A 22,794-nucleotide genomic window follows, 5' to 3' on the forward strand; every position below is an offset into this window, starting at 1 on the left:
CAGGAGGCGGGCACTATCAGGGGTATATTAACCCCAGCCTTGGCTGGGGGCCTTCATTCCCTCCCTGGGAACTGCTGGGGTAAGAGCTCTCCTCTCATTTCAGTGAAGAGTCTCTTTTAGCTTATCTCAGCTCATTTTCAGCAGGTGTTTCTGGGCCTTTAGACAAAGTAACAGAGGCTTGGGAAATACAGTGAAGAAAATGCCATGGAATACAGGGAGTATTTAGGTTTGTGGTTTTGAGTTTTGTGTTTAGGGGGGGTAAAGTACGTTTGTAGTTTCTGGTTTTGTTCTTGTCTTTGTTTTTTTTTTTTTTTTTTTTTTTTTTTTTTTTCTTCCATTGTTTTTAGTAGGAGGGCAGCTTTCACAGATTCTAGGGTGTGTCAACTCCAGTACATTTTTCAGCAGATTAATCATGTCATAAGAGGGATCGTCCCTGTGTCCAAGAAGATGCCTGCGATTGGGGCTTCAGGGGATTTGAGAATTGAGAGTAGGTGAAGTGAGGGTGAGCAGGTATCCAGTTGGGAGTTCTTGGGGGGGGTGTTTGTAGGCAGCAGGGTGTGAAAGGGTGTTTATTTGAGGGCTCCCCCACCCAAGGTTTTCAGATGCATAGCAGGGGCATTTTCACGTCTTTCTCACACAAGTTCATCCACTGCAGTCACAGGAATGCCATTCGACATTCCCTTTGTTTAACCCAGTTGCCATTCTGAATAAAGGCCGCAGCCTTGGAGTAAGGATGAAGCTGGAGCCTGAGGGAGCCAGGCCCACTCAGGAGAGGGCAAGTAGCTGCCTTGCTGGGATTTGGCCCACATAACTCTGGACTCACACTTTGGTTTCGGTTTTCTTTATTGTAGCTGACCAAGAGGCACGCAGGCCATTACGAGGCCCTCGGAGGCAGACTTATTTCAGGTGCAACATGGATTCCCATCACCCATCATTGAAAAGATAAGTCGGGGGCCACGGCCTGGAGATGGGAGAGTAGCAGATTTGGAGTTCTTGGGCCAGATTTAAAAATGAGCAGAGGGAAAGGCAATGTTGTCCAAGGGCCTCTTAGGACAGCTAAAGGGAGAGGCTCTACTTTTGATGGCAGCTTTCAGGCGGGCAGCGCAGAACAGCTCCGGTCTGCGTCATGTTGTCCACTGTGCCGTGTTTCCTAGTGTGTCTTTGGCATGCCTTTTGCCTTCTCCCCTTAGAGGCCCTCACCACAAGCATGATGTCTCGTGTTTCTCGTTCCCCTGTTTGTCACGTTCCGTGTCACGAGTGTCTGCACATATTTGTGCCGGAGCTGTTCTGCCCTGCCGTGTAGCCTGCTGCAATAGGACAAGCCCTGGGGAGTTGGAATTTGTAATGTGGGATGTACTTGAGCTCTAGATGCTCTTCCTAGATTGACATAAGGTGTTTGCAGCTTTTGAGTTATCCTGGTGGTGTTTGACATATGTTCTAACTTTCTTTCAGGTGCAGATGCGTTCCAGGTGTGGCAGAGGGTCAGGGTTAGGAGGTGCCGGGCCTTCTTAGGAGCGCGGTGAGTAGCAGAGTGGTGGGGTTTTGGCCGATGCGGTGCCAAGGTCAGGCTCTGATGTTTGGTTCTCTTTAATCTAGCTGTCTGAGAGACACCAGCCCGGTGCCAGCAGGACCTTCCCAGCTGACGAGGTGGCCTTTCTATGCACCTGAGACAGACTGGCATCCCCAGATGTCTGCGAGATAAGTACAGGGCTGTGACCCACAGAGGGGATGAAGGCACGGTGCTGGTTTGGGATTTACTGGGAGGGGTTTTTGAGTCCGATTTGGAGGTGGGGGGTGTTCATGAAGTGGCCCCTTAGGCCCCATAAAAGCCACGTCGCACTTTTGATCCCAGTGCTGCGGTGCGCAGGGCAGAGCAGTCCCGGTGTGTCTCGTGTCACTTGTCTGTTGTGCATTACGTGTTGTTTGTGTATGCCATGTCTTTTACCTTAGGGGGGCCTGTCAGAAACCCTGGCATCCTTGTTAGCATCTGTGATCTCTGCATTCTTTGGCCTGGCAGCCCGGCCACAAAACTTTTGACTGGGGAGTTCAGACAGGCATCAGACTCTCTTCTGTCTTTGGAAGCATCCAGTCAGGTGTCTTGTCAGGTCTTGTTTTGAGCTGTCTGGACAGCTATGCCCACCTGGATCCATTTTGGTGGATTAGGACTTGTAAGAATGTGTGGGCAGGCAGAGGATTCCGACCATAGGATTATAGGCATCTGGTTTTGCTGTTCTTGGAATAAATCCTTCAGTTAGCATCTTCTTCCTCCAGGGTTCTCTGAGCTTCATCAGCTCACCATCAGTTTCAACTCGGTCATGTCCTTTTGCATTCTATCAGTCCTTGCGACCATTTTCTTTGCCGGTAGATTTCTGTCTGTGTGTTGTGTGCTTTGTTTGTCATGTCCTGTCTGTCCTGCGTCACGGGTGTCAGCACACATTTGTGCTGGAGCTGCTCTGCCCTGCTGCATAGCCTGGTGCAATAGTAGAAATCCCGGGGACTTGCAATGTGTAATGTGGGGTGTACTTGGACTCTAGGTGGGATTTGTAGATGGACACAGGATATCTGGAGCTCCTCAGTTATCCTGCAACAGTTTGACTCTTGCCCTATCTTTTTTTTCAGATTGAGATGGATTGAATCTGTGCCAGAGGGCCCCATCCCGTTGAGGGGGTTGCCCCGAGCAGGTGAGGCCCCATTTGTCTCTGCAGCAGAAGTGTGTATGGTGACTGTGTTACAGCACTGTTCTTTGTCTTTCTTTTAGGAAGTCAATCTGGATTCCAGCAGCCAAGGTGAGCAGCGGAGAGAAGTGGTTCTTATTGCTCAGCTCTCAAGAACAACAATTTTTCAGCAGATGGATCATGTCGCAAGAGAGATCTGCCCAGTGTCAAGGATGATGTTTGAGATTGAAGGTTCAGGTGATTGAGGATTGTGACCGGGAGAGGGAGGGTGATCAGGTATCCAGGTAGGAGGTCTTGGGAGGGGGTTTGCAGGCAGCAGGGTGAGAAAGGGTGTTTATTTGAGGGCCCCCTCACACAAGGCTGTTCAGAAGCCTAGCAGAGGCATTCCCATGTCTCGCAGCACACAAGGTCATCCACTGTACTCACAGCAATGCCATTTAACTTTGCCTTTTTCTTACCCAGGTGCCACCCCTAATGAAGGCCACAGCTTTGGAATCAGGATGCAGCTGGAGCCTCAGGGAGCCAGGCACACTCAGGAGAGGGCAAGTAGCTGACTGGCTGGGATATGTCCCCCATAATTCTGGACTCATACTTTTGTTTTCGTTTTCTTTATTGTAGCTGACCAAGAGGCTAACAGGCTATCAGGGGCCCTCGGAGGCAGACTCATTTCAGGACCAACGTGGATTGCCATCACTCATCATCCAAAAGATAAGTTGGGGGCTTTGGCCTGGAGATGGGAGTGTAGCAGATTGGGAGTTTTTGGGCCAGATTTAACAAATAGTGGAGGGAAAAGCAATCTCGTCCAAGGGCATGTTAGGACAAGTGAAGGGAGAGACTCTACTTTTGATGGCATCTTTTTGGCGGGCAGTGCAGAACAGCTCCGGTCTGGCTGGTGTTGTCCCGTGTGCCTGTTACCTGCTGTGTCTTTGGGGTCCCTTTTGCCTTCTCCGCTCGAGGCCTTCACCGCAAGCATGATGTGTCGTGTTTCACGTCCCCCTGTTTGTCACGTTCCGTGTCACGGGTGTCTGCACGTATTTGTCCCGGAGCTCTTTTGCCCTGCTGCCTGGCCTGCTGCAATAGGACAAACCATGGGGAGTTGAAATTTGTAATGTGGGATGTACTTGAGCTCTAGATGCTCTTCCTAGATTGACATAAGGTGTTTGCAGCTTTTGAGTTATCCTGGTGGTGTTTGACATATGTTCTAACTTTCTTTCAGGTGCAGATGCATTGCAGGTGTGGCAGAGGGTCAGGGTTAGGAGGTGCCGGGCCTTCTTAGGAGCACGGTGAGTAGCAGAGTGGTGGGGTTTTGGCCGATGCGGTGCCAAGGTCAGGCACTGATGTTTGGTTCTCTTTAATCTAGCTGTCTGAGAGACACCAGCCCGGTGCCAGCAGGAGCTTCCCAGCTGACGAGGTGGCCTTTCTATGCTCCTGACACAGACCGGCATTCCCAGATGTCTGAGAGATAAGTAGCGGGCTGTGACCCACAGAGGGGATGAAGGCATGGTGCTGGTTTGGGAATTACTGGGAGGGGTATTTGAGTCCGATTTGGAGGTGGGGGGTGTTCATGAAGTGGCCCCTTAGGCCCCATAATAGCCACGTCTCACTTTGATCACAGCGCTGAGGCAGGGCAGAGCAGTCCCGGTGTGTCTCGTGTCCTTTGTCTGTTGTGCATTATGTGTTGTTTGTGTATGCCATGTCTTTTACCTTAGGGGGGCCTGTCAGAAACCCTGGCATCCTTGTTAGCATCTGTGATCACTGCATTCCCTGGCCTGGCAGCCCGGCCACAGAACTTTTGACTGGGGAGCTCAGACAGGCATCAGACTCTCTTCTCTCTTTGGAAGCATCCAGTCAGGTGTCTTGTCAGGTCTTGTTCGGAGCTGTCGGGACAGCTATGTCCCACCTGGATCCATTTTGGTGGATTAGGGCTTGTAAGAATGTGAGGGCAGGCAGAGGATTCTGACCACAGGATTCCTAGGCATCGATCTTTGCTGTTCTTGGAATAAATCCTTCAGTTAGAATCTTCTTCCCCCAGGGTTCTCTGAGCCTCATCAGCTGACCGTCAGTTTGAACTCAGTCATCTCCTTTTGCATTCTCTCAGTCCTTGCAGCCATTTTCCTTGCCAAGAGATTTCTGTTCCTGTTGTGTCCCCGTTGTGTGTCCTGTCCTGCCTGTCCTGCGTCACGGGTGTCAGCACACATTTGTGCCGGAGCTGCTCTGCCCTGCTGCATAGCCTGGTGCAATAGTAGAAATCCTGGGGACTTGGAATGTGTAATGTGGGGTGTAGTTGGACTCTAGGTGGGATTTGTAGATGGACACAGGATATCTGGAGCTCCTCAGTTATCCTGCAATAGTTTGACTCTTGTCCTACGTTTTTTTTCAGATTGAGATGGATTAAATCTGTGCCAGAGGGCCCCATCCCGGGTGGGCGGATTGCCCCGAGCAGGTGAGGCCCCATTTGTCTCTGCAGCAGAAGTGTGTATGGTGACTGTGTTACAGCACTGTTCTTTGTCTTTCTTTTTAGGAAGTCAATCTGGATACCAGCAGCCAAGGTGAGCAGCGGAGAGAAGTGGTTCTTATTGCTCAGCTCTCAAGAAAAACAATATTTCAGCGGATTGATCATGTCGCAAGAGGGATCTGCCTAGTGTCAAGGATGATGTTTGAGATTGAGGCTTCAGGTGAGTTGAGGATTGTGACTAGGAGAGGGTGGGTGATCAGGTATCGACTTAGGAGGTCTTGGGAGGGGTTTTGCAGATAGCAGGGTGCGAAAGGGTGTTTATTTGGGGGCCCCCCCACACAAGGCTGTTCAGAAGCCTAGCAGAGGCATTCCCATGTCTCGCAGCACACAAGGTCATCCACTGCACTCACAGCAATGCCATTTAACTTTGCCTTTTTCTTACCCAGGTGCCACCCCTAATGAAGGCCACAGCCTTGGAATCAGGATGAAGCTGGAGCCTGAGGGAGCCAGGCACAGTCAGGAAAGGGCAAGTACCTGACTGGCTGGGATATGTCCCCCATAATTTTGGACTCATACCTTTGTTTTGGTTTTCTTTATTGTAGCTGACCAAGAGGCTAACAGGCTATCAGGGGCCCTCGGAGGCAGACTCATTTCAGGACCAACGTGGATTGCCATCACTCATCATCCAAAAGATAAGTCGGGGGCCTCGGTCTGGAGATGGGAGTGTAGCAGATTGGGAGTTTTTGGTCCAGCTTTAACAAATAGCGGAGGCAGAAGCAATCTTGTCCAAGGGCATGTTAGGACAAGTGAAGGGAGAGACTCTACTTTTGATGGCAGCTTTTAGGCGGGCAGTGCAGAACAGCTCCGGTCTGTCTGGTGTTGTCAGGTGTGCCTGTTACCTGCTGTGTCTTTGGGGTCCCTTTTGCCCTCTTCCCTCGAGGCCCTCACCGCAAGCATGATGTGTCGTGTTTCACGTCCCCCTGTTGGTCACGTTCCGTGTCACGGGTATCTGCACGTATTTGTCCCGGAGCTCTTTTGCCCTGCTGCCTGGCCTGCTGCAATAGGACAAACCATGGGGAGTTGAAATTTGTAATGTGGGATGTACTTGAGCTCTAGATGCTCTTCCTAGATTGACATAAGGTGTTTGCAGCTTTTGAGTTATCCTGGTGGTGTTTGACATATGTTCTAACTTTCTTTCAGGTGCAGATGGATTCCAGATGTGGCAGAGGGTCAGGGTTAGGAGATGCCGGGCCTTCTTAGGAGCGCGGTGAGTAGCAGAGTGGTGGGGTTTTGGCCAATGTGGTGCCAAGGTCAGGCATTGATGTTTGTTTCTCTTTAATGTAGCTGTCTGAGAGACACCGGCCCGGTGCCATCAGCAGCTTCCCAGCTGACGAGGTGGCCTTTCTCTGCACCTGAGACGGACTGGCATTCCCAGATGTCTGAGAGATAAGTAGAGGGCTGTGACCCACAGAGGGGATGAAGGCACGGTGCTGGTTTGGGAATTACTGGGAGGTGTTTTTGAGTCCAGTTTGGAGGTGGGGGGTGTTCATGAAGTGGCCCCTTAGGCCCCATAAAAGCCACGTCTCACTGTTGATCCCAGTGCTGCGGTGCGCAGGGCAGAGCAGTCCCGGTGTGTCTCGTGTCCTTTGTCTGTTGTGCATTATGTGTTTGTGTATGCAATGTCTTGTACCTTAGGGGGGCCTGTCAGAAACCCTGGCATCCTTGTTAGCATCTGTGATCTCTGCATTCCGTGTCCTGGCACCCAGGCCACACATGTGATTCTGATACCTGTCTGAGCTCCCTGGTCAAAAGTTCTCTCTTTGGAAGCATCCAGTCAGATGTCTTGTCAGGTCTTGTTCTGAGCTGTCCGGACAGCTACGCCCCACCTGGATCCATTATGGTGGATTAGGACTTGTAAGAATGTGAGGGCAGGCAGAGGATTCTGACCACAGGGTTCCTAGGCATCGGTCTTTGCTGTTCTTGGAATAAATCCTTCAGTTAGCATCTTCTTCCTCCAGGGTTCTCTGAGCCTCATCAGCTGACCGTCAGTTTGAACTCAGTCATCTCCTTTTGCATTCTCTCAGTCCTTGCAGCCATTTTCCTTACCAAGAGATTTTTGTCTGTGTGTTGTGCCCTTTGTTTGTCCTGTCCTGTCTGTCCTGTGTCACGGGTGTCTGCACACATTTGTGCCGGAGCTGCTCCGCCCTGCCCGGTAGCCGGGTGCAATTGGAGGCGTCTCGGGGGCTTGTAATTTGTAATGTGGGGTCTAGTTGGCCTCTAGATGGGATTTGTAAATGGACATGACATGTCTGGAGCCTCTAAGTTATCCTGCAGCCCTTTGACTTTTCTCCTAACTGTCTTTCAGATGCAGAAGGATCAAATCCAGGGCAGAGCCCCACATCTAGGGTGAGGGGATTCCCCCAAGCAGGTCAGTCACTGTTTTCCTCTGTAGAGGAAGCATAAATTCTGGCTGTCACAGCTCTTTTGCCTTTCCTTTTAGGAAGTCAGTGCAGAGAGCTGCAGTCCAGGCCAGCGGGCAAGGTGCGCATTGCGTAGCGTACACCCGCAGTTTTATTGCTGAGGTCTCAGTTTCTGGTGCAGCTCTAACTGTCTCCTCTTGTTTTTTTTCTTTCTTTTTATTCTTTTAGGTGGTCCACTTGTGATCTATCCCGGCCGAGGGTGCTCATGCGAGGCGGGTGCAAGCCTAAGGTATCGGTGTGGCATACTTGTCACGGTAGGGAGGTTGTGTTTTCCCAGTATCTCAGCATGCTTTTTTGCTTTGTTTCCTTGCAGGTGCTGTCGCTGCCCTAAGCATGACCAAGGAACAGAGGAGGGCAGGTGAGTCGGTGTTTAGGCAGGGTGAGTCATAGGGGAGCGTTATGCAGCAGCACGCTAAGCGTGTACATTTTCTTTTTGCAGGTGTCTTCTGGGATGCCTCCTGAGTCAAATCAAGTTTTGAGGTGAGCTGGGGCCACGGTGCGGAGGAGTTCCAGGGATTACTGTTTTTGAGGGCAATAGTCACATTTTCTGTTGTATCTTAGGTACCCTGAGCAGGCTCGTAGCCACAGCTGGGAAGCGGCAGCACCGAAGCACACACATCGAGAACATCTCAACCCGCACGTCCGACCGAGGATGGATTTTGTCCGCTCGTCTTCCAAAAGCTAAGTGTCGGGGCGGCGCTCGGGAGAAGGGGAAAAGCCTTTACTATCACAGGGGGCAGTTTCACGTCAGCTTAGCTGAGAGGTCTGTAGTGGGACGGGCTCTTTGAAATTAAAGAGAGAGGGTTTGTCCTCAGCCTCACGAGAGCCTTTGCCGGGCAGGGCAGTTCCGACCCATCTACACGTTCTCGTGGACTTTGCGTCGTCAGCTTTCCTCGACTAGGCATAGTCACGGCCGTTTTCCCCGAGGGGCTCGCCTTCGGGTCCGGAGCCATCGCCACGGTCATCAGGCAGTCCGCGTCCTTCCGTCGGCCGGCCGAGCGTCCGGAGGGTCTTCCTAACTGCTTTGACACTAACTTCTTTTTGCGAGCTACATTTCATCATCACGTGCCATCATCACAGGTCTTCCTTTCCTGTGGCTCATCTTGCGTTTGCAATATCAGATCCCTAAGGGGAAAGTTCCCGCTTGCCTTTGCGTCAGGTCATCTGGGTCCGTGTTATGTTGCGTGTGTCCATTGTCTTTCACGCCTAAGGCCTTTCTTACGTCTCGACGCTTTGTCGGCACTAACGCGTGCTGTATTGCCTATATTCTACTCGTGTGCCTTTCTGGATCTTCCTTATTCTGCCCTCTTTATCTTTTTACTCTGAGCCAGGTAGGATTAGAGAAGATGTTCTCATCCGTCTTCCTTCTCACTACCAGCTTCGGTAGTGCCTTTTTTCCCCAATGACATTTTCTTTGACTTCTAGAGCAGTGTCTTATACCCTCCTGACGTGACTGCAGTAGTTCTATGGGTTCCATCTTCTGAAAGGGTATAGGTCTCAGGAATTCATCTTCCAGAGTGATCTTAAGTCCTGTTTTATATTGTATCTATCTACCTATATTGTATGTACCTGTGTTGGCATATATTGTATGTAATTATATTGTATATACCTACGTTGGCTTATACTGTATGTACTTGTGTCAGCTTTTACTGTATGCACTTAGGTTGCATGTACCTGTGTCGGCTTATACTGTACGTACTCATGTTGCATGTACCTGTGTTGGCTTATACTGTATGTACTTATACTGTATGTACTTGTGTTGGCTTATATTGCATGTACTTGTGTCAGCTTTTACTGTATGCACTTAGGTTGCATGTACCTGTGTTGGCTTATACTGTATGTACTTATATTGTATGTACTTGTGCTGGCTTATATTGCATGTACTTGTGTCAGCTTTTACTGTATGCACTTAGGTTGCATGTACCTGTGTTGGCTTATACTGTATGTACTTATATTGTATGTACTTGTGCTGGCTTATATTGCATGTACTTGTGTCAGCTTTTACTGTATGCACTTAGGTTGCGTGTACCTGTGTTGGCTTATACTGTATGTACTTATATTGTATGTACTTGTGCTGGCTTATATTGCATGTACTTGTGTCAGCTTTTACTGTATGCACTTAGGTTGCGTGTACCTGTATTGGCTTATACTGTATGTACTTATATTGTCTGTACCTCTGTTGGTTTATCTTGCATGTACCTGTGTTGGTTTATAGTCTATGTATTTATCTTGCGTGTACCTGTGTTGGCTTATACTGTATGTACTTATATTGTATGTACCTGTGTTGGCTTATATTGCATGTACTTGTGTCAGCTTTTACTGTATGCACTTAGGTTGCGTGTACCTGTGTTGGCTTATACTGTATGTACTTATGTTGCATGTACCTCTGTTGGCTTATCTAGCATGTACCTGTGTTGGCTTATACTGTATGTACTTATCATGTATGTAAGTGCGTTGCATTTTATTGTCTGTACTGGCACTTTGTGCATTGGCTTATATTATGCGTATCTATGTTGTACCACTTACGGTCGGAGCTGCCCTGCCCTGGCAGCTAGTCATAGTTAGGTGGAACAGTTATAGAAATTTTCCTGTTGCTTTGTGTTTTGTGGGGTTTTGGGTAGAAAACTTATCGGTTCAGAGCGGGGACAATTCCCGGCCGTCAGATTGGCACTTGCTGACCACTATCTGTTGTCTCACAGGTCCCCGAGGCTACCGATTTCCCTAATCTACCATTTGATGTCAGGGAGGGGCAGCCAGAAGATGCGTCGAAGCACGTTCTTCAGCGTCTCAGGTAAGGGCCGCAGCGAGCATGTAAGCGGGCAGAGCGTGTGAGCATGTGTGAGAGCCTGTGGCTGTGTTTGTCTGTGTGTGCTCGTCTCTGTGTGTGTGAGCACAGGGTGAGTGGATTTAACCTCGTGCGTGTGACGTTTGCTTTTCATGTTTTTCAACTCATTTTTAAAATTAGAATAAAAAATCCCCAGCCGGGGGGTTTTTTTTTTTTCCCCCCGGCTGGGTTTTTTTTTCCTCGGTCCCGGTCGGTCCGCGAGGCGACTTTCATCGCCAAAGTTCGGGCACGGAACGGCCAGGGACCGGGGTTTTCGTCAGGCAGGAGGATTTTTCGGGGGCTCCCGGGAACCACGTTCCCGAGGAGCGGTGCGAATGTGTGCCGAGGGTTAGCGGAGCGGTTGAGCTGAGAGTCAGTGTGGGTTTGTGTGTAAGCTGAAGTGTTTATGTGTGTGTGTGTGTGCCTGTTGAAGGTCTGTAGGGTTGTAACCTTGTATGCTGTTTGCTTTTCAGGATTTTCAACTCATTTTTAAAATTAGAATAAAAAATCCCCAGCCGGGGGGTTTTTTTTTTTTTCCCCCCGGCTGGGTTTTTTTTTCCTCGGTCCCGGTCGGTCCGCGAGGCGACGTTCATCGCCAAAGTTCGGGCACGGAACGGCCAGGGACCGGGGTTTTCGTCAGGCAGGAGGATTTTTCGGGGGCTCCCGGGAACCACGTTCCCGAGGAGCGGTGCGAATGTGTGCCGAGGGTTAGCGGAGCGGTTGATGTGGGAGGTAGTGTGTGTTTGTGTGTAAGCTGGAGTGTGTGTATGTGTGTGTGTGTGTGCCTGTTGAAGGTCTGTAGGGTTGTAACCTTGTATGCTGTTTGCTTTTCAGGTTTTTCAACTCATTTTTAAAATTAGAATAAAAAATCCCCAGCCGGGGGGTTTTTTTTTTTTTTCCCCCCGGCTGGGTTTTTTTTTCCTCGGTCCCGGTCGGTCCGCGAGGCGACGTTCATCGCCAAAGTTCGGGCACGGAACGGCCAGGGACCGGGGTTTTCGTCAGGCAGGAGGATTTTTCGGGGGCTCCCGGGAACCACGTTCCCGAGGAGCGGTGCGAATGTGTGCCGAGGGTTAGCGGAGCGGTTGATGTGGGAGGTAGTGTGTGTTTGTGTGTAAGCTGAAGTGTGTGTTTGTGTGTGTGTGTGCCTGTTGAAGGTCTGTAGGGTTGTAACCTTGTATGCTGTTTGCTTTTCAGGTTTTTCAACTCATTTTTAAAATTAGAATAAAAAATCCCCAGCTGGGGGGTTTTTTTTTTTTTTCCCCCCGGCTGGGTTTTTTTTTCCTCGGTCCCGGTCGGTCCGCGAGGCGACGTTCATCGCCAAAGTTCGGGCACGGAACGGCCAGGGACCGGGGTTTTTGTCAGGCAGGAGGATTTTTCGGGGGCTCCCGGGAACCACGTTCCCGAGGAGCGGTGCGAATGTGTGCCGAGGGTTAGCGGAGCGGTTGATGTGGGAGGTAGTGTGTGTTTGTGTGTAAGCTGGAGTGTGTGTTTGTGTGTGTGTGTGCCTGATGAAGGTCTGTAGGGTTGTAACCTTGTATGCTGTTTGCTTTTCAGGTTTTTCAACTCATTTTTAAAATTAGAATAAAAAATCCCCAGCCGGGGGGTTTTTTTTTTTTTCCCCCCGGCTGGGTTTTTTTTTCCTCGGTCCCGGTCGGTCCGCGAGGCGACGTTCATCGCCAAAGTTCGGGCACGGAACGGCCAGGGACCGGGGTTTTCGTCAGGCAGGAGGATTTTTCGGGGGCTCCCGGGAACCACGTTCCCGAGGAGCGGTGCGAATGTGTGCCGAGGGTTAGCGGAGCGGTTGATGTGGGAGGTAGTGTGTGTTTGTGTGTAAGCTGAAGTGTGTGTTTGTGTGTGTGTGTGCCTGTTGAAGGTCTGTAGGGTTGTAACCTTGTATGCTGTTTGCTTTTCAGGTTTTTCAACTCATTTTTAAAATTAGAATAAAAAATCCCCAGCCGGGGGGGTTTTTTTTTTTCCCCCCGGCTGGGTTTTTTTTTCCTCGGTCCCGGTCGGTCCGCGAGGCGACGTTCATCGCCAAAGTTCGGGCACGGAACGGCCAGGGACCGGGGTTTTCGTCAGGCAGGAGGATTTTTCGGGGGCTCCTGGGAACCACGTTCCCGTGGACCAATGATTGCTGGGGTTTAATTTAGTAGTTTTGGTGAGAGGGCTGGTGGGTTTGTGTGCTATTTGAAGCGAGTGTCTGTGGTGGGTGAGTGTTGTTTTCTCTGTGGTTTTGTTGTTTTGGGTTTCCTGTAACCATAGATTAACATGTAATGGAAACAGAAAAAGGTTATATGTTTGTGTTATTATTTGTACTGCTTTGTACTGCTTTGTACTGCTTTGTACTGCTTTGTACTGCTTTGTACTGCTTTGTACTGCTTTGTACTGCTTTGTACTGCTTTGTACTGCTTTGTACTGCTTTGTACTGCTTTGTACTGCTTTGTACTGCTTTGTACTGCTTTGTACTGCTTTGTACGTGAATTAGATTTTATTGTTGTGTCTATGGATTGTATCTGCGCTTGCATTTGTATGCACTATGTCTTGTATGTCTATGTCTTTTGCTGATTTCCTGTAATAAAGTTGAATCACCCCTAATAAAGATACCCCCTGCCCTTCCCTAAACCCCCCCTTTACCCCCACGGCTCCTGTCTTTTTTTTTGTGTGGTTTTGTCATTTTTTTCCTCTGTGTTTCTTCCTTTTGCTCCTTACTTTCCTTTTCTGTTTTTCACTTAACTTCTATCTGTCTCCAACCCTGTGTTTCTGTGTCTCACTCTTTCTGATGCTGTCTTGCTTCTGTAACTCTGTTCTCTTTCTCTCTTTACTTTGCACCTTATTTCTTTTCCTTTTTAACTTTCACCTGTGCTCTTCTTCCTTGTTTTTCTGTCTGCGTTCTCCTTTTCCTTCGTTTGTCTTTTTTTGCTCTTAGTCTTTTCCTTCTTCACTCTACCCTGAGTTTTTCCTGTATCCTAATCCTAACCACTTTTTTTCCCTTTTAACTCCCGTTCTTCACTTTTTCCCTTCTCCTTTTCTTTATTGCCTCTGTCTTGGTTTCTCTCTGTGTTTTCTTCTCCTCTGTCTCTCTGTCTTCTTTTTTTTCTCTGTGTTCTTTTTTCTTTGTCTTTTCTTCTGTCTGTTTTTCTTTCTCTGTCTTTTGTGCCTCTCTCTTCTCTATTTTCTTTATTCTCTCCTTTTTCTCCATCTCCTTTCTTTTCTCTCTCTTTCTCTTTTCTCTCTTTTGTCTGCTTTTCTCTTTTCTCTCTATTTTTCTCTCTTTCGTTTCTGTCTTCTCTCTGACTTTTTTCTTGTCTCTCTTAATCTCTTTTTTCTGTCTCTTCTCTTTCTTTTCTCTCTGTCTCTCTCTTCTCTCTTTTCTCTCTCTCTTCTCTCTTTTCTCTCTCTCTTCTCTCTTTTCTCTCTCTCTTCTCTTTTTTCTCTCTCTCTTCTCTTTTCTCTCTCTCTCTGTCTTTTCTCTCTCTCTTTTCTCTCTCTATTTCTAACTTTGTTTTCCTTTCTAGCTTTAGTTTTAAAAAAGCAGCAGTAGAAAATTTCAGGCTCCCTGGGAGTAAAGCAAAAAAAAAAAATAATTATAAAACAAAGCATTTACTCCCCGGGAGCCTGAAATTTTCTACTGCTGCACCAGAAATATAGTTTTTCTTCTTTTTATATATAGTATATAGGAACCCCACCCACCCCTAATCAGTACCCCCCAGCTGCCCCCAATCAAGCCTGATCAGTCACACCTGTCACTGGGCACCATACCCAAGCACCCACCCGGTAATTAGTCCCCCTCCCCAGCTGCCACTCCCCAGAGGCCACCCCCACCACCAGCAATGCACCACCCCCCGTAACCAAGCACCCACCCCCTGTTGTCCCCGCCCACCCATAGCTGCCACCCCCCAGACACAGCCCCCATCCGTAGCTGCCATCCCGACTGCCGATCCACCAGCCCCCGTCACCAACCGCACCACCCCCTGTTGCTCGCCACAGCACTGAAACAGCGCCCCCTGCCGTCCACCGCACTGCATGTACACACAGCGCCCCCACCGCGTGACGTCACGAGAGCGACACACCCCCACAAGGACCCCACGGGCATAGCCGTCCCTCCCAGTGCCCGATCGAAAACCCGGCACTCGCCCCGCGCCCCGGAAGCCGCTCCCCGCCACGCCGCTGGCCTCACGCGAACTGGAATACCCTTCCGCGGCAACCGGGACCCTCGGAAACCCCGAAAAACCCGCCCAAAACCCGAAAAAAAATCCGGTCATGGGCGCCGCCATTTTGAAGGAAGTAACGTCATTCGTACAGGGCGCCGCCATTTTGTCCCCGTACCACGTGCTCTCTGGGCGCCGCCATGTTGTTGCCGGAAGTTACCTCCGGGCGCGGCCATGTTGTTGCCGGAAATGACCGCCGGGCGCGGCCATGTTGTTGCCGGAAGTGAGCGCCGGGCGCGGCCATGTTGTTGCCGGAAGTGACCGCCGGGCGCGGCCATTTTGCTCCACATCACGTGACCGCCGCCATGTCGAAAATAAATCACGTGACCGCATAGGGGCCGCCATCTTGGATTAGGGTTACTTTTAACGATTAATTTCAACAATTAGGGCTGCTTTTACCAGGGTTTGGACACCAACCCCATCCCCATTTCCCTGACCTAACCCTAATTAGTCCACCCCCCACTGCTGCTACCCCCATACCCCCTTCCCTGCCCTAACCCTAATTAGCCCTCCCCCAGCTGTTGCCACCCCCACCCCCAATTCCCTGCCCTAACCCTAATTAGTCCTCCCACAGCTGCTGCTACCCCCATCCCCATTTCCCTACCCTAACCCTAATCAGTGCTCCCCCAGCTGCTGCTACCCCCATCCCCCCTTCCCTGCCCTAACCCTAATTAGTCCTCCCACAGCTGCTGCTACCCCCATCCCCATTTCCCTACCCTAACCCTAATCAGTGCTCCCCCAGCTGCTGGTATCCCCAACCCCAAATCCCTACCCTAACCCTAATCAGAACCCCAACATTACATTCCCATTCCCTAACCCTAACCCCAATCCCCTACCCTAACCCTAACCCCAATCCCTAACCCTAAGTACCTTTATTTCAGGAGTACCTTTTTCCCAGAAGTACTCTTTTTCCCAGAGTACTCATTTCTTTGAGAGTACCCATTTTGCCAGAGTATTAATTTCTTCCAGAGTACTTGTTTTTCAGGAGTATACATTTTTCCATGAGTACTTTTTTTTTCAGGAGTACCAATATTTTCCAGAGTACTCAATTTCCTGTGAGTATTAATTTTTTCAGGAGTACTAGGGTTAGGGTTGGAGTACTGGGTTAGGGTTAAGGGTTAGGGTTAAGGGTTAGGGTTAAGGGTTAAGGGTTAAGGGTTAAGGGTTAAGGGTTAGGGTTAAGGGTTAGGGTTAAGGGTTAAGGGTTAAGGGTTAGGGTTAAGGGTTAGGGTTAGGGGTTAGGGGTTAGGGGTTAGGGTTGGGGTTAGGGTTAGGGTTAGGGTTAGGGTTAGGGGTTAGGGTTAGGGTTAGGGGTTAGGGGTTAGGGGTTAGGGGTTAGGGTTAGGGGTTAGGGTTAGGGTTAGGGTTAGGGTTAGGGTTAGGGGTTAGGGTTAGGGTTAGGGGTTAGGGTTAGGGGTTAGGGTTAGGGTTAGGGTTAGGGTTAGGGTTAGGGTTAGGGTTAGGGTTAGGGTTAGGGTTAGGGTTAGGGTTAGGGTTAGGGTTAGGGTTAGGGTTAGGGTTAGGGTTAGGGTTAGGGTTAGGGTTAGGGTTAGGGTTAGGGTTAGGGTTAGGGTTAGGGTTAGGGTTAGGGTTAGGGTTAGGGTTAGGGTTAGGGTTAGGGTTAGGGTTAGGGTTAGGGTTAGGGTTAGGGTTAGGGTTAGGGTTAGGGTTAGGGTTAGGGTTAGGGTTAGGGTTAGGGTTAGGGTTAGGGTTAGGGTTAGGGTTAGGGTTAGGGTTAGGGTTAGGGTTAGGGTTAGGGTTAGGGTTAGGGTTAGGGTTAGGGTTAGGGTTAGGGTTAGGGTTAGGGTTAGGGTTAGGGTTAGGGTTAGGGTTAGGGTTAGGGTTAGGGTTAGGGTTAGGGTTAGGGTTAGGGTTAGGGTTAGGGTTAGGGTTAGGGTTAGGGTTAGGGTTAGGGTTAGGGTTAGGGTTAGGGTTAGGGTTAGGGTTAGGGTTAGGGTTAGGGTTAGGGTTAGGGTTAGGGTTAGGGTTAGGGTTAGGGTTAGGGTTAGGGTTAGGGTTAGGGTTAGGGTTAGGGTTAGGGTTAGGGTTAGGGTTAGGGTTAGGGTTAGGGTTAGGGTTAGGGTTAGGGTTAGGGTTAGGGTTAGGGTTAGGGTTAGGGTTAGGGTTAGGGTTAGGGTTAGGGTTAGGGTTAGGGTTAGGGTTAGGGTTAGGGTTAGGGTTAGGGTTAGGGTTAGGGTTAGGGTTAGGGTTAGGGTTAGGGTTAGGGTTAGGGTTAGGGTTAGGGTTAGGGTTAGGGTTAGGGTTAGGGTTAGGGTTAGGGTTAGGGTTAGGGTTAGGGTTAGGGTTAGGGTTAGGGTTAGGGTTAGGGTTAGGGTTAGGGTTAGGGTTAGGGTTAGGGTTAGGGTTAGGGTTAGGGTTAGGGTTAGGGTTAGGGTTAGGGTTAGGGTTAGGGTTAGGGTTAGGGTTAGGGTTAGGGTTAGGGTTAGGGTTAGGGTTAGGGTTAGGGTTAGGGTTAGGGTTAGGGTTAGGGTTAGGGTTAGGGTTAGGGTTAGGGTTAGGGTTAGGGTTAGGGTTAGGGTTAGGGTTAGGGTTAGGGTTAGGGTTAGGGTTAGGGTTAGGGTTAGGGTTAGGGTTAGGGTTAGGGTTAGGGTTAGGGTTAGGGTTAGGGTTAGGGTTAGGGTTAGGGTTAGGGTTAGGGTTAGGGTTAGGGTTAGGGTTAGGGTTAGGGTTAGGGTTAGGGTTAGGGTTAGGGTTAGGGTTAGGGTTAGGGTTAGGGTTAGGGTTAGGGTTAGGGTTAGGGTTAGGGTTAGGGTTAGGGTTAGGGTTAGGGTTAGGGTTAGGGTTAGGGTTAGGGTTAGGGTTAGGGTTAGGGTTAGGGTTAGGGTTAGGGTTAGGGTTAGGGTTAGGGTTAGGGTTAGGGTTAGGGTTAGGGTTAGGGTTAGGGTTAGGGTTAGGGTTAGGGTTAGGGTTAGGGTTAGGGTTAGGGTTAGGGTTAGGGTTAGGGTTAGGGTTAGGGTTAGGGTTAGGGTTAGGGTTAGGGTTAGGGTTAGGGTTAGGGTTAGGGTTAGGGTTAGGGTTAGGGTTAGGGTTAGGGTTAGGGTTAGGGTTAGGGTTAGGGTTAGGGTTAGGGTTAGGGTTAGGGTTAGGGTTAGGGTTAGGGTTAGGGTTAGGGTTAGGGTTAGGGTTAGGGTTAGGGTTAGGGTTAGGGTTAGGGTTAGGGTTAGGGTTAGGGTTAGGGTTAGGGTTAGGGTTAGGGTTAGGGTTAGGGTTAGGGTTAGGGTTAGGGTTAGGGTTAGGGTTAGGGTTAGGGTTAGGGTTAGGGTTAGGGTTAGGGTTAGGGTTAGGGTTAGGGTTAGGGTTAGGGTTAGGGTTAGGGTTAGGGTTAGGGTTAGGGTTAGGGTTAGGGTTAGGGTTAGGGTTAGGGTTAGGGTTAGGGTTAGGGTTAGGGTTAGGGTTAGGGTTAGGGTTAGGGTTAGGGTTAGGGTTAGGGTTAGGGTTAGGGTTAGGGTTAGGGTTAGGGTTAGGGTTAGGGTTAGGGTTAGGGTTAGGGTTAGGGTTAGGGTTAGGGTTAGGGTTAGGGTTAGGGTTAGGGTTAGGGTTAGGGTTAGGGTTAGGGTTAGGGTTAGGGTTAGGGTTAGGGTTAGGGTTAGGGTTAGGGTTAGGGTTAGGGTTAGGGTTAGGGTTAGGGTTAGGGTTAGGGTTAGGGTTAGGGTTAGGGTTAGGGTTAGGGTTAGGGTTAGGGTTAGGGTTAGGGTTAGGGTTAGGGTTAGGGTTAGGGTTAGGGTTAGGGTTAGGGTTAGGGTTAGGGTTAGGGTTAGGGTTAGGGTTAGGGTTAGGGTTAGGGTTAGGGTTAGGGTTAGGGTTAGGGTTAGGGTTAGGGTTAGGGTTAGGGTTAGGGTTAGGGTTAGGGTTAGGGTTAGGGTTAGGGTTAGGGTTAGGGTTAGGGTTAGGGTTAGGGTTAGGGTTAGGGTTAGGGTTAGGGTTAGGGTTAGGGTTAGGGTTAGGGTTAGGGTTAGGGTTAGGGTTAGGGTTAGGGTTAGGGTTAGGGTTAGGGTTAGGGTTAGGGTTAGGGTTAGGGTTAGGGTTAGGGTTAGGGTTAGGGTTAGGGTTAGGGTTAGGGTTAGGGTTAGGGTTAGGGTTAGGGTTAGGTTAGGGTTAGGGTTAGGGTTAGGGTTAGGGTTAGGGTTAGGGTTAGGGTTAGGGTTAGGGTTAGGGTTAGGGTTAGGGTTAGGGTTAGGGTTAGGGTTAGGGTTAGGGTTAGGGTTAGGGTTAGGGTTAGGGTTAGGGTTAGGGTTAGGGTTAGGGTTAGGGTTAGGGTTAGGGTTAGGGTTAGGGTTAGGGTTAGGGTTAGGGTTAGGGTTAGGGTTAGGGTTAGGGTTAGGGTTAGGGTTAGGGTTAGGGTTAGGGTTAGGGTTAGGGTTAGGGTTAGGGTTAGGGTTAGGGTTAGGGTTAGGGTTAGGGTTAGGGTTAGGGTTAGGGTTAGGGTTAGGGTTAGGGTTAGGGTTAGGGTTAGGGTTAGGGTTAGGGTTAGGGTTAGGGTTAGGGTTAGGGTTAGGGTTAGGGTTAGGGTTAGGGTTAGGGTTAGGGTTAGGGTTAGGGTTAGGGTTAGGGTTAGGGTTAGGGTTAGGGTTAGGGTTAGGGTTAGGGTTAGGGTTAGGGTTAGGGTTAGGGTTAGGGTTAGGGTTAGGGTTAGGGTTAGGGTTAGGGTTAGGGTTAGGGTTAGGGTTAGGGTTAGGGTTAGGGTTAGGGTTAGGGTTAGGGTTAGGGTTAGGGTTAGGGTTAGGGTTAGGGTTAGGGTTAGGGTTAGGGTTAGGGTTAGGGTTAGGGTTAGGGTTAGGGTTAGGGTTAGGGTTAGGGTTAGGGTTAGGGTTAGGGTTAGGGTTAGGGTTAGGGTTAGGGTTAGGGTTAGGGTTAGGGTTAGGGTTAGGGTTAGGGTTAGGGTTAGGGTTAGGGTTAGGGTTAGGGTTAGGGTTAGGGTTAGGGTTAGGGTTAGGGTTAGGGTTAGGGTTAGGGTTAGGGTTAGGGTTAGGGTTAGGGTTAGGGTTAGGGTTAGGGTTAGGGTTAGGGTTAGGGTTAGGGTTAGGGTTAGGGTTAGGGTTAGGGTTAGGGTTAGGGTTAGGGTTAGGGTTAGGGTTAGGGTTAGGGTTAGGGTTAGGGTTAGGGTTAGGGTTAGGGTTAGGGTTAGGGTTAGGGTTAGGGTTAGGGTTAGGGTTAGGGTTAGGGTTAGGGTTAGGGTTAGGGTTAGGGTTAGGGTTAGGGTTAGGGTTAGGGTTAGGGTTAGGGTTAGGGTTAGGGTTAGGGTTAGGGTTAGGGTTAGGGTTAGGGTTAGGGTTAGGGTTAGGGTTAGGGTTAGGGTTAGGGTTAGGGTTAGGGTTAGGGTTAGGGTTAGGGTTAGGGTTAGGGTTAGGGTTAGGGTTAGGGTTAGGGTTAGGGTTAGGGTTAGGGTTAGGGTTAGGGTTAGGGTTAGGGTTAGGGTTAGGGTTAGGGTTAGGGTTAGGGTTAGGGTTAGGGTTAGGGTTAGGGTTAGGGTTAGGGTTAGGGTTAGGGTTAGGGTTAGGGTTAGGGTTAGGGTTAGGGTTAGGGTTAGGGTTAGGGTTAGGGTTAGGGTTAGGGTTAGGGTTAGGGTTAGGGTTAGGGTTAGGGTTAGGGTTAGGGTTAGGGTTAGGGTTAGGGTTAGGGTTAGGGTTAGGGTTAGGGTTAGGGTTAGGGTTAGGGTTAGGGTTAGGGTTAGGGTTAGGGTTAGGGTTAGGGTTAGGGTTAGGGTTAGGGTTAGGGTTAGGGTTAGGGTTAGGGTTAGGGTTAGGGTTAGGGTTAGGGTTAGGGTTAGGGTTAGGGTTAGGGTTAGGGTTAGGGTTAGGGTTAGGGTTAGGGTTAGGGTTAGGGTTAGGGTTAGGGTTAGGGTTAGGGTTAGGGTTAGGGTTAGGGTTAGGGTTAGGGTTAGGGTTAGGGTTAGGGTTAGGGTTAGGGTTAGGGTTAGGGTTAGGGTTAGGGTTAGGGTTAGGGTTAGGGTTAGGGTTAGGGTTAGGGTTAGGGTTAGGGTTAGGGTTAGGGTTAGGGTTAGGGTTAGGGTTAGGGTTAGGGTTAGGGTTAGGGTTAGGGTTAGGGTTAGGGTTAGGGTTAGGGTTAGGGTTAGGGTTAGGGTTAGGGTTAGGGTTAGGGTTAGGGTTAGGGTTAGGGTTAGGGTTAGGGTTAGGGTTAGGGTTAGGGTTAGGGTTAGGGTTAGGGTTAGGGTTAGGGTTAGGGTTAGGGTTAGGGTTAGGGTTAGGGTTAGGGTTAGGGTTAGGGTTAGGGTTAGGGTTAGGGTTAGGGTTAGGGTTAGGGTTAGGGTTAGGGTTAGGGTTAGGGTTAGGGTTAGGGTTAGGGTTAGGGTTAGGGTTAGGGTTAGGGTTAGGGTTAGGGTTAGGGTTAGGGTTAGGGTTAGGGTTAGGGTTAGGGTTAGGGTTAGGGTTAGGGTTAGGGTTAGGGTTAGGGTTAGGGTTAGGGTTAGGGTTAGGGTTAGGGTTAGGGTTAGGGTTAGGGTTAGGGTTAGGGTTAGGGTTAGGGTTAGGGTTAGGGTTAGGGTTAGGGTTAGGGTTAGGGTTAGGGTTAGGGTTAGGGTTAGGGTTAGGGTTAGGGTTAGGGTTAGGGTTAGGGTTAGGGTTAGGGTTAGGGTTAGGGTTAGGGTTAGGGTTAGGGTTAGGGTTAGGGTTAGGGTTAGGGTTAGGGTTAGGGTTAGGGTTAGGGTTAGGGTTAGGGTTAGGGTTAGGGTTAGGGTTAGGGTTAGGGTTAGGGTTAGGGTTAGGGTTAGGGTTAGGGTTAGGGTTAGGGTTAGGGTTAGGGTTAGGGTTAGGGTTAGGGTTAGGGTTAGGGTTAGGGTTAGGGTTAGGGTTAGGGTTAGGGTTAGGGTTAGGGTTAGGGTTAGGGTTAGGGTTAGGGTTAGGGTTAGGGTTAGGGTTAGGGTTAGGGTTAGGGTTAGGGTTAGGGTTAGGGTTAGGGTTAGGGTTAGGGTTAGGGTTAGGGTTAGGGTTAGGGTTAGGGTTAGGGTTAGGGTTAGGGTTAGGGTTAGGGTTAGGGTTAGGGTTAGGGTTAGGGTTAGGGTTAGGGTTAGGGTTAGGGTTAGGGTTAGGGTTAGGGTTAGGGTTAGGGTTAGGGTTAGGGTTAGGGTTAGGGTTAGGGTTAGGGTTAGGGTTAGGGTTAGGGTTAGGGTTAGGGTTAGGGTTAGGGTTAGGGTTAGGGTTAGGGTTAGGGTTAGGGTTAGGGTTAGGGTTAGGGTTAGGGTTAGGGTTAGGGTTAGGGTTAGGGTTAGGGTTAGGGTTAGGGTTAGGGTTAGGGTTAGGGTTAGGGTTAGGGTTAGGGTTAGGGTTAGGGTTAGGGTTAGGGTTAGGGTTAGGGTTAGGGTTAGGGTTAGGGTTAGGGTTAGGGTTAGGGTTAGGGTTAGGGTTAGGGTTAGGGTTAGGGTTAGGGTTAGGGTTAGGGTTAGGGTTAGGGTTAGGGTTAGGGTTAGGGTTAGGGTTAGGGTTAGGGTTAGGGTTAGGGTTAGGGTTAGGGTTAGGGTTAGGGTTAGGGTTAGGGTTAGGGTTAGGGTTAGGGTTAGGGTTAGGGTTAGGGTTAGGGTTAGGGTTAGGGTTAGGGTTAGGGTTAGGGTTAGGGTTAGGGTTAGGGTTAGGGTTAGGGTTAGGGTTAGGGTTAGGGTTAGGGTTAGGGTTAGGGTTAGGGTTAGGGTTAGGGTTAGGGTTAGGGTTAGGGTTAGGGTTAGGGTTAGGGTTAGGGTTAGGGTTAGGGTTAGGGTTAGGGTTAGGGTTAGGGTTAGGGTTAGGGTTAGGGTTAGGGTTAGGGTTAGGGTTAGGGTTAGGGTTAGGGTTAGGGTTAGGGTTAGGGTTAGGGTTAGGGTTAGGGTTAGGGTTAGGGTTAGGGTTAGGGTTAGGGTTAGGGTTAGGGTTAGGGTTAGGGTTAGGGTTAGGGTTAGGGTTAGGGTTAGGGTTAGGGTTAGGGTTAGGGTTAGGGTTAGGGTTAGGGTTAGGGTTAGGGTTAGGGTTAGGGTTAGGGTTAGGGTTAGGGTTAGGGTTAGGGTTAGGGTTAGGGTTAGGGTTAGGGTTAGGGTTAGGGTTAGGGTTAGGGTTAGGGTTAGGGTTAGGGTTAGGGTTAGGGTTAGGGTTAGGGTTAGGGTTAGGGTTAGGGTTAGGGTTAGGGTTAGGGTTAGGGTTAGGGTTAG

This window comes from Melospiza melodia, chromosome 10, assembly GCF_035770615.1.
Source record: "Melospiza melodia melodia isolate bMelMel2 chromosome 10, bMelMel2.pri, whole genome shotgun sequence".
Lineage (NCBI taxonomy): Eukaryota > Metazoa > Chordata > Aves > Passeriformes > Passerellidae > Melospiza > Melospiza melodia.